Here is a 12693-nt window from a genome sequence, read left to right as displayed (position 1 = left end):
GAATATAATATAATATATAATTAATTATATATATTATTATATATATTAATTAAAAGCCGCCCACGTTTTGGATCATAATGTGAGCTGTATTTAAGACCTCCGCACTCGCGGAGTTAAGAAGAACAAAAGCTCCGCACTCGCAGAGCTGCACAGTAAAATGTGGGCCTATAAAAGCTATCGAATTCTGCACGAAAAAACACATCTTTTTCTAATCTATCTCTCACTCTCTACGTAATATATATATATATATATATATATATATATATATATATATATATATATATATATATATAATTTTAATTTTAATTTTAATTTTAATTTAATAATAATAAGGGTATGTTAGCGAATGTTGTAATTGTGTAAGTCGAAATTCTGTCCGTGTAACGCTACGCTATTATTAATCATTGTAAGTTATGTTCAACATTTTTAAATTAATGTCTCGTAGCTAAGTTATTATTATGATTATTTAATGCCGAAGTAATCGTGATGTTGGGCTAAATATTAAAATTGGGTAATTGGGCTTTGGACCATAATTGGGGTTTGGATAAAAGAACGACACATGTGGAAATTAGACTATGGGCTATTAATGGGTTTTATATTAACTTAACGATACCTCGTTAATTTAATATAAAGGTTATAATTCGACGTATCTATAAATAACCACATACGCTTAATCAGGTACGGTGGGCAGGATATCTATAAATACCAATAATTGTTCATTTTACTGGACACGGAACTGGATTAATAGTTAATGGATTAGTTGAAACAGGGGTAGACTACATTCAAGGGTAATTGGTGTAATTGTTAACAAAGTAATAAAACCTTGGATTACACGCAGTCGATAACCTGGTGTATTCATTAAACAAAGTATTAAGACCTTGTTACAATTCGAATCCCCAATTAGTTAGAATATTTGACTTCGGTTGTAAGGATAATTTGACGAAGACTCACGCAATTTATATTTATGACTGATGGACTATTATGGACAAAACCGTATGGACATATCGAATAATCCAGGACAAAGGACAATTAACCCATGGTAATAAACTAAAATCAACACGTCAAACATGATGATTACGGAAGTTTAAATAAGCATAATTCCTTTATATCATATTTAATTGTATTTTTAATTATCGTACTTTTTAATTATCGCAATTTTATTTATTGTCATTTTATTTATCGCACTTTAATTTATCGCACTTTAATTATTGTCATTTACTTCATGAAGCGACCCGTCCTAATCCATTAGGACGAATACAATAACATATGATTACATCGCAAGGTATTTGACCTCTATATGATACATTTTACAAACATTGCATTCGTTTTTAAAAGACATGCTTTCATTACATCGAAAGTTGACAGGCATGCATACCATTTCATAATATATCCAACTATAATTGACTTAGTAATATTCTTGATGAATTCAAGGACTCGAATGCAACGTCTTTTGAAATATGCCATGAATGACTCCAAGTAATATCTCTAAAATGAGCAAATGCACAGCGGAAGATTTCTTTCATACCTGAGAATAAACATGCTTTCAAGTGTCAACCAAAAAGGTTGGTGTGACACCGCTAATTTTTTTTTAAACGTACGTGGCGGAAGCATTATATTATTTAAATAAGATATCAACATTTGTACAAACTGATGTCACGTGTCATTACAACAAATTTCATACGTAACTGGAAAAGACGTAAATACATTAAATTTTCAAAAGAACATAGTTCAAACTATAAAAGACCACATCAGAGTTAACCCTGTCAAACATAACATCACCATGCCCGTCTTCTCCCAAAAAGCATTATCTACAAAAGCTAACAACCTGCAGGGAGGAGATGGAGGGGAATTAGCACGAAGCTAAGTGAGTACGACTAACTACAGGCCATAGCATAGAGAAATGTTATACTAATCATGTCTCTTAGTCTAACACACAAACATCACCCAAGTGCCGTCTACAGAGACTCTGGCGGCTCGGCCAAACCATTAACCACCAGCTGATCGGACTGGGGCTTACCAGAAGTTCCTCCACTACCGTATGTATATACATAATCCACAGGCGACGGACGCGTCATTCACATATATATACACCACGATTGTCTAGGCCACCACATGAGGAACCCACCCCGCAGGTTGATCTCTCCTACCGAGGCTACCACACAATAGGGACGCACTGGGCTCCAGCAGACAAGCATCAACCAACATGCAGTCATCACGATGTACTAACTATCCATAACAATAAGTATATCTAACAAGAATGGCAGTCATAATATAACATGCTACTATATACTATATTCTCCAGTTAGTCCCACTCACTAAATACCAGCAAACGAGAAGGTGTTCAGCTATCTAATCACTGAGCCTTCTCTTTCTCCTTTTCTCCTGAGAAATACATATACACGAGTTAGTTTATGTCCATAAACACCAAATAACACAATACAGAAACTTTTGTCAGAAAACTGTCCGCTAAAAATTTTCTCCTTAACACTTGTGCACTTTCAAAATTTACATCCTAAACACCAAAATACAAACGGGCAGCATAACGGCTAAAAATCAACACTTAGGTAAAATATTCTGCCCTGGACACTCAGTCGGTCGACTGAATCTTACAGTCGGTCGACTGACTATACAATCGGTCGACTTATTTGGTATTTCCACAATCGGCCGAAAGTCAAACTCAATCGGTCGGTTCACTCGCCAGTCTGTCGGTTGTCTGTAAATCGGTCGGTTCAACCCTAGGTCGGTCGACTGTCGACCGACAGTCGGCAGACTGTGTTCATCTTCATCAGAAACTGAACAAAGGCTACGGACTTCACGATGAAATCCTCAAATCTCGATCTAGAGCTCGTTTTAAACACCAAAATCGACCACAACTTGTACACTACTTGTTATAGACTCAAAACCCACAACAATTTGACCATAACAACACTTAAATCACTTGTTTTGACACAAATTCAAGCTTTTTACAAAACTAACATAAAAACTTAAATTTCTCAAAGATTAGAGCATGGAAGCTTGTGATTCTTACCTTAAAAGAATCAGTGAATCACAAGGAACACAATGATATGAACAATTTGAGCTCTAAAACAAGAATCAAGGATTAGGGTTTGAAGTAGGTGAGGGAGATGAAGAACGGGTGTGTTTGGGAATTTTCTAGAAATGGGAAGAAAGAACACAGACTAGTCACTTAATTGTGGATAATTCTCACACTGTGTGACACACGGGTATTTATCAGTTATCTGATATCTTTCGTACATCATTTGGAGACCCAAACGAAGTCCAAATTAAATAAACAAACCTGTTCTGTGACCCTTGTCACAAACTGGTCCTAACTACATCATTAAATAATAATAAATATTAAATAGAAATAAAAGCATATAATAATGCAATACAAACTTAAGGGCATAAATAGTAATCTTACAACTAGGCCCGATTGAGGATGTTACAAATCTACCCCCTTAAGAAGATTCCGTCCTCGGAATCCGGTCAAGGTCAAACAAATGGGGATAGCGCACTCTCATTAACTCCTCGGTTTCCCACGTCAAGTTAGAACCTAAACTGTGCCGCCATTCCACTAACACCATAGGAATCTGTTTCTTTCTTAGCTTTGTGACTTTCTTGTCCACTATTCTAACCGGCTCTTCTACTAACTTCTTAGTTAAATCAACTTTCAAATCCTTCAATGGAAGAATCTGACTTTCATCGTCTACTTTACACTTTCTTAAATAACAAACATTGAACGTGTTGTGTATTCCTGCTAACTCTGATGGAAGATCTAAAACAACAGTCTGATCATTCAAAATTTCTTTTATCGGAAATGGCCCAATAAACCTCGGTGCTAGTTTACCACGTTTACCAAATCTGATCACCCCTTTCCATGGCGAAACTTTCAGATAAACACGATCACCTACATTAAATGTCACCGGACATCTGCGCGGATCAGCATACATCTTTTGTCTATCTCCAGCTGCTTTTAACTTCTTACGTGCAATTTCGACCTTTTCTGCGGTTATCTGAACAATTTCGGGACCTGCAAATTGTTTCTCACCTGCTTCTAACCAACAAGTAGGAGTTCTGCACTTGCGACCATACAACATTTCATACGGCGGCATTCCGATACTCGAATGATATGAATTGTTGTAAGCAAACTCTATTAATGGAAGATGCAAATCCCAAGAACCACCATATTCTAAGACACACGCTCTCAACATGTCTTCTAACGTTTGAATCGTTCGTTCACTCTGACCATCTGTCTGTGGATGATATGCTGTACTTAGATTCACACGTGTACCCAAATTCTGTTGTAAACTGTTCCAGAAGTTTGATACAAACCTATTATCTCTATCAGAAACTATTGACAACGGTATACCATGTCGACTAACGATCTCTTTCAAGTACAATTCTGCCAAATCACTTAACGAAGCTATTTCACGAGTAGCTAAAAAGTGAGCACTCTTTGTTAAACGATCCACTATCACCCAGATCATGTAGTGTCCTTTCTGGGTTCGGGGTAACTTGGTTACAAAATCCATCATTATATGATCCCATTTCCACTGAGGAATTTCTAACTATCTTAGAGATCCATACGGTTTCTGATGTTCTGCCTTAACTTGCGCACAAATATGACATTTTTCGACAAAATTTGCAACATCTGTCTTCATTGTAGGCCACCAATACAATGTTTTCAAGTCTCTATACATCTTTGTACTACCTGGATGCACTGATAATCTCGATTTATGTGCTTCAGTAAGGATTAAATCCCTCAAATCTCCAAGCATAGGCACCCAAATTCGGTCATTATAGGTCTTTAATCCTCTAGAATCATTGCATAGGTCAAATTTTCTTTTAGTCATTTGTTCAGTCTTTAGGTTTTTGTCATTTAAAGCTACTAACTGAACGGTTTTCAATCGATCAATCAAGTCTGAAACTATTTCAATTCTCATAAATCTAACATTTTCGATGGTTTTCTTGCGACTCAGAGCATCTACGACCACATTTGCTTTACCCGGATGGTACTTAATCTCACAATCGTAGTCTTTAATCAATTCTAAACATCGACGTTGACGCATATTTAATTCTTTCTGCGAGAAGATATATTGAAGACTCTTATGATCTGTATAGATTTCACAATGTGTACCATACAAATAATGTCTCCAAAGCTTCAAAGCAAACACAACGGCAGTTAACTCTAAATCGTGAGTAGGGTAGTTTCGTTCATGATTCTTCAACTGTCGTGAAGCATACGCTATAACTTTATTTCTCTGCATCAAAACACAACCCAGACCTGCATGTGACGCATCACAATAAACCACGAAATCTTTTGTTCCCTCTGGTAAAGCTAAAACCGGCGCTTGACATAACAACTGTTTGAGAGTCTGAAAAGCCTTTTCTTGTTCATCAGTCCATCGAAAGGCTACATCTTTTCTAGTTAACTTATTCAACGGACCTGCTATTTTAGAGAAGTCTTTGATAAATCGGCGGTAATAACCTGCTAAACCCAGAAAACTCTTAATTTCTGTCGGCGTTTTCGGTGAGTTCCAATTCATTACGGCCTCTATCTTAGACTGATCTACTTCAATACCCTGTTCACAAATCACATGACCCAGAAACTGTACTTCCCGCAACCAAAATTCACATTTGGAAAACTTAGCGTACAACTGTTCATGTTTCAGAAGTTCTAATACCAATCTCAAATGTGTAGCATGATCTTTCTCGGTTTTCGAATATATTAAGATATCATCTATGAAGACAATCACAAACTTATCAAGATACTGATGACACACCCTGTTCATGAGATCCATAAACACTGCTGGCGCATTTGTTAACCCAAATGGCATAACTAAAAATTCATAATGACCATATCTAGTTCTAAACGCTGTTTTCGGTATGTCGGTCTCTGCAACACGTACCTGATGATACCCTGAACGTAAATCAATCTTTGAAAAGTAAGAAGCACCCTGTAACTGATCGAATAAATCATCTATTCTTGGTAACGGATACTTATTCTTGATTGTTCTCTCATTTAAGTCGCGGTAATCTATACACATCCTAAGCGACCCATCTTTCTTTTTCACAAATAACACAGGAGCACCCCACGGTGAAGAACTTGGTCGGATAAACCCCTTATCTAACAGTTCCTGAATCTGAGACATCATTTCTCGGATTTCTGACGGAGCTAATCTGTAAGGAGCTTTTGCAACTGGCGTAGCACCTGGAACCAAATCAATTTTATACTCTACTTCACGTACTGGAGGTAACCCTGGTAAATCACCTGGAAATACTTCTGGAAATTCTGACACAACGGGAATATCGGTCACCTGCTTCTTCTCTTTCTTAACATCAATCACGTAGGCTAAGAATGAATCACACCCTTTCGTTATTGCCTTCTGAGCTTTCATTAGGGAAACCATAGGGAAGTTAAATCCACTGCACTCTCCCCTAGCTATCACTCGTTATCCGTCGGCCAAACGGAAAGAAATCATCTTCTTATCACACTTAATATTAGCCCTATTAGCTCTTAACCAATTCATGCCTATGACTACATCAAAGCTAGGTATAGGCATCAACAAACAGGTTAAAGGGAATGAATGGCCATCAATTTCGATGGTAATTCCAGTCACAGATGATGTGCATGGAACCATTTTACCATCAGCTACTTCTATTCCCAAAGGCTCATCTAACATCCTAACAGGCAACTTCAACTTATCACAAAAGCCTAAGGACATAAAAGAACGATTCGCTCCAGAATCAAATAACACACGAGCTGGCAAGGAATTAACCAAGTACATACCGTTAATGACGTCATAGGTAGCGGTTGCAGCGTCTACCGTCATTTGAAATGCCCTCGCCTCTGCTGTTGGAGGATTCTTTCTCTTCTGCCCGACAGTAGAAGCAGCAGATCCTCCAAAAGTTATTGACCTCGCCCCTGACCCTGCCCCAGAACCAGCTCTTGACGAAGATGGACAATTCGCTGATCTATGACCTACCTGATGACAAGTCCAACACACATCGGACTTAAAGGAACAAGTTGTTGTTTCATGACCTAGTACTCCACATCTCAAGCATCTTCGGGTCATTGGAGAACATGGACCGGCATGAGTTGTGTAACGACCCGACCAAAACCGTTATTGACGGCGCCGTTAACTTAGGTCCCGTTGCGTGGTCGTAGTCCCTATATGAGACTCGTTTGACCAAAATTATGTCGCATTCATTTGAAAGGCACAAGACTTGCAAGTTTAGTTTACAAAACCATTCGACAGCAAGTCTAAGTTTACAAAAGTCATAAAGTATAAATGAAATAACTTGCGACATAATATAAGTTGAAAAACACAGTTGCTATAAATAGCGTAAGTATGTAAACAAAAGTTTGAATCCAAAAGTGCTATCCCTAGCGTATGTATGTATGTATGCTTGACCCCAAGCAAGAAATCAGAGTGTATGCATGTATGCTTGACCCCAAGCAAGTATGAATGTACGCGGAAGCATGTATCAAATAGCCATGTATGAACCTGAGAAACATATAGAAAACTGTCAACGAAAAACGTTGGTGAAATCATAGGTGTTTGTAATAAACGTTATATTTTGAACCACAAGATTTAGTATTTCCATAAATTGATCATCCAAAAGTTGCATTCCAAAAGTTGGTTCGCGAGCACCCAATTATCAAGACTTAACGTTTCCTTCCATTGTATACCCCATCACTTAGTGCTAGAACAAACACTGATTCTCGAAAATATATTTCATCCGTAGACGGTAGCGAACCGTCAAGGATGAGGGTTGTCAACCCATATGGCCATATAACATAAGTTCTCGCTTACACCCGGCAAGTGTAACTAATGATAATCGAATTGAGGATTTTTGTTCTAAACTCGCTGTAGAATGTTTGTTTTCCTTGTACTTGTGTTCAAAGTATAAAAGTAAGTAGTACAAAATGTAACAAAGTATATGTTTCTCAGCCCACAATTTAAAAGTATAAAAAGTTGTTGAAAAGGTGGGACTATGATCTCACCTCGAGTGCACGAGTATAAAGGTACTTCACAAAGTAAACGTGTGCATGAAAGTTGCTTAGTCTTGACCTAAACAAGTAAATTGTATCAATTAACTGGTTACGACACATGGTTGGGTGAAATGTGTTCAATTAGTCCTATGGCTCGTTACGACTCGAATAGTATAGCATGTGAATCACGTTGTCAAGTTTCATGCAAGAATCAAGTATAAAAGCATGTTAGAACGATTGTAATAAAGTTTGAGTTGACATTTCAAAACCTTACCATTAGAAAGGAAATCTTATTACGTTTCCAACGATATTTGATTCATCAAAAACGGAGTTACGGTCAAAAAGTTATGGCCAAAACAAGTTTGCTGAAGTTCGGATGAAACAGGCAATTGTCACGGCGCGACAAATTGCTCCGCGGCGCGACAAATGCCTATGTTGAAGGTCAGAAAGCTTGAAAAACATGTTCTAAAATCACCCTTTGGGCCACGGCGCGACAAATTGCTCCGCGGCGCGACAATGGCCGTGGCCTGGTCCCTGGCCTGTTTCACTTGTTCAAGGCTTGGTAAAATTTCAAACAAACGCAAAACTCAAACCGTAAACAATTAGGAAGCGTATCTTATACCGTTGGAAAGCTCTTTTGACAAGGAACACAACTAAACATGTTTCATCAAACAAAAACAACATTTTCCATAACCGATTTCTCGTCAAGTGATCGTTTAAAAGTCCATTTTCAAAGTTTCAAGTTCATCAATTGCATTTTAAGTTTCGGGAATCCAATTTACACATACGATATGCCGTTTCGAAGGTAATTAAGCATACATTACAACTAATCACTAACAATTAACATTCCATGGCATTCAAGCATCAAAAGTTCATGTCAAGAACTATCAAACCCTAGTCAAACATCACAAAATCAATATTCATGTTTTTGAAGTTTTCTTAATCAACCTACGCATCAAAACGAAGCTAGTGATACTAGTAACACAATTAAAACATGCACTTTAACAATCTAACAACATTAACTCATCCAAAATCAAGGATTAAGCAAACCCATTTCAAGTTCATGCTAGTTACTCCAAAAACAACAAATCGAGCAAACCAAACATATATTCATGTTAGACTTGAGCCATAGACACTAACTAACACCATTTCAAATCAAAAACACGAATTTAGAGAAATCTAGAGTTTTAGAAATGTTACCCAAACGAGATGAAGTTGGTATCAAATTGTAGAGGATGAAGAGAGGATTCCAAATATGTAATTTGTTTTGTTGTAAGCCTCCTAAATCGAATTTAGATGATGAATGATTGAATTGGGTGTTGTGTGTGTGTGTTCTTGCTAGAGAGAAAGAGAGATGAGGGAGATGGATGGAAATGGATGGAGGAGGTGAAGTGGTTGACTAGTTGACCTAGTCACCACTTTGCCTACTTGTCAACTTAAGTCCCTCATGTTTGTAGTCGGGTGCGGGAATTAACCAAACGAATATTTTTAAAACGCTCGAGTAAACGGGTGATGTCAAAATTAAATAGCGGGAATATAATGAACGTTACTCACGGAAACTATTAATTTAAATACGAAAGATTATGTTTTAAAAAAAAAGACGGTGTTAAAATTAAATTTAACGGAAAAACGCGGGATGTTACATTATCCACACCTCAAAAGAAATTTCGTCCCGAAATTTAGTTGGAAGTAGTAGTTGTTGAATCTTACTCGAGATCTTGCGTTGTAAATTCTACGAATAAGTGAAGGTACTCCCTTGGGCATTTCACGTCGTCTTAGAGTTTGGGTTCACGATTCATGGTTTCGACTGGCCCTCCTAGGAATGAAGTTTATCGTCGATAGTGAGTTCATCAAAGAAGATAACAAGTTCTCGTTTCGCAAAACACGTCTTTGAGTTGATACATCGAATGTAGGATAAACGGAGACTCAAAATGGGTCGGAAAAGTCTAAACGGCTAGCGACGGGTCCAAAACACCCCAAGAATTTAAAGGATCAAAATATCGCGGATTTAGCTTCCTACGTTTCCCGAAACGGATTGTACCTTTCCAAGGTGCGACTCTTAACGTGACGCGGTTTCCCACGCGGAATTTGAAATGTTTACGTCTAACATCGGCGTAGCTCTTGGTGAGTACGAGTCGCGTAGGGTTTTACCTGAATATGAACAAATTTTCTCGGTTGCTCATGAACAACCTCGGCCCCGGTGAATTGATCATCGCTTACTTGGTTCGACAAAGGAGAACGACGTTTCCGGTCACATGTGGTTTCAAAAGGAGTGACGTTAAAACTCGAATGAAAATCATTGTAGTACGAGGATTCGGTTAAAGGAAAATACTTTTCTCAAGTAAATTTGAAGTTAGTAATACAAACTTGTATTATGGTTTCCAAGGTTTAAATCGCATGTTTGTTCGGTCCGTCGGGTTGTGGATGGTACGCGGTGCTCATGTCTAAACGCGGTCCCGAGGCTTTTTGTAAGGCACTCCAAAATCTAGAAGTGAAACGAGGATCTCGATCCGAAACGGGGTACATTTCCCTAAGGCATATTGAACACGTTTGCTAGGAATTGAAAACGTTAGTTAGGACAAGTTTCTCAAGAAAATTCGCGTCGCGGAAGATTTATCGGTTTTCAAATACGTTCGTCGAGACTATTCACCCTCGAGGCGAATACTAGTATAACGTGGAGAGTCCCTCCCTCCATTGGGAGTTTAGAATAAAGATTTCCTGAACCGGAAGTACGAGTGTGGTGAGAGGGAAGTTCCGCCCCGATGTGAGCATAACGAGTAAATTGCAGTTAGTCAACAAGACTGCGCGAGGACGAGCTAGTATACCCGTGTGACATACGGTTGAAGTCGAATGGAATCGGTAATTCATTCGGAAGCATAAATATAATTTGACAATAATTGAAGGTGTGTCCCCGGTATGGTTGTTATAAATATTCTCGGAGTTTTCGGATGTCCAAACATGAAAAGATGAAGTCATGTACATGGCACATGGTGGTGTTTAGGTTGATCGAGTCTAACCACCATCACGCGTCACTAGAACTTTGGTATGTCTTACCGTAATATAACCACGTTGATCGAGTGTCGTTATATTACGCCAAATCATACTTCCATTCCCACATCACTCCATGAGTTCAAGTTCGTGTCATCGTGAAAATCTAAAATGAACAAAATGTAACGACGTCTCAAACATGATTCGTATTGAATCGAAAGAATTAGTGCAACTCTAAAGATGCGTTCCCCGAGGGAAGTGTATAAGTGATTGTTCACGTCAATGCGGTTCGAATCAGACAATAAAGTAGTTAGGTATGAAAAGAGTAACGAGTCATGATAGCGAGTAGTACGCAACCGTAGCGATAAATAGTGATGACGATACTCACCTAGAGTAGTGACAGTGACTTTACAATACTCATGGATAGTAAGCTAAGACGGGGTGGATAACAACCAAAGAATTTGAGTTCCCGAGCTAGAGTAGCTAACGAAGTCGCGGTCATCCGTACGCGTATGAATCTTGAATTCACGTGTTTTACCAAAAATTGGCGGAATACGAGTTCGTATGATGAAGGTTGGGTACCATTAAAAAGTTTGCCTAAGAATGATTCAAGTATAATGCACAAGTAGTCAAGTAAGTGCTATCTATAGCAATGTATGTCAGAATGCAAATGCTAACTATCCGGTTGTAGTCTAGACTCACTAATGCGTCCTAACGACTCTGTTAGACACACTAATGCACTTCCTAGTTCCCTACAACCAACGCTCTGATACCATCTGTAACGACCCGACCAAAACCGTTATTGACGGCGCCGTTAACTTAGGTCCCGTTGCGTGGTCGTAGTCCCTATATGAGACTCGTTTGACCAAAATTATGTCGCATTCATTTGAAAGGCACAAGACTTGCAAGTTTAGTTTACAAAACCATTCGACAGCAAGTCTAAGTTTACAAAAGTCATAAAGTATAAATGAAATAACTTGCGACATAATATAAGTTGAAAAACACAGTTGCTATAAATAGCGTAAGTATGTAAACAAAAGTTTGAATCCAAAAGTGCTATCCCTAGCGTATGTATGTATGTATGCTTGACCCCAAGCAAGAAATCAGAGTGTATGCATGTATGCTTGACCCCAAGCAAGTATGAATGTACGCGGAAGCATGTATCAAATAGCCATGTATGAACCTGAGAAACATATAGAAAACTGTCAACGAAAAACGTTGGTGAAATCATAGGTGTTTGTAATAAACGTTATATTTTGAACCACAAGATTTAGTATTTCCATAAATTGATCATCCAAAAGTTGCATTCCAAAAGTTGGTTCGCGAGCACCCAATTATCAAGACTTAACGTTTCCTTCCATTGTATACCCCATCACTTAGTGCTAGAACAAACACTGATTCTCGAAAATATATTTCATCCGTAGACGGTAGCGAACCGTCAAGGATGAGGGTTGTCAACCCATATGGCCATATAACATAAGTTCTCGCTTACACCCGGCAAGTGTAACTAATGATAATCGAATTGAGGATTTTTGTTCTAAACTCGCTGTAGAATGTTTGTTTTCCTTGTACTTGTGTTCAAAGTATAAAAGTAAGTAGTACAAAATGTAACAAAGTATATGTTTCTCAGCCCACAATTTAAAAGTATAAAAAGTTGTTGAAAAGGTGGGACTATGATCTCACCTCGAGTGCACGAGTATAAAGGTACT

This window comes from Rutidosis leptorrhynchoides, chromosome 10, assembly GCF_046630445.1.
Source record: "Rutidosis leptorrhynchoides isolate AG116_Rl617_1_P2 chromosome 10, CSIRO_AGI_Rlap_v1, whole genome shotgun sequence".
NCBI classification, from domain to species: Eukaryota; Viridiplantae; Streptophyta; class Magnoliopsida; order Asterales; family Asteraceae; genus Rutidosis; species Rutidosis leptorrhynchoides.
The sequence above is the reverse complement of the archived record's forward strand: the minus strand, read 5'-3'. Positions refer to the sequence as shown.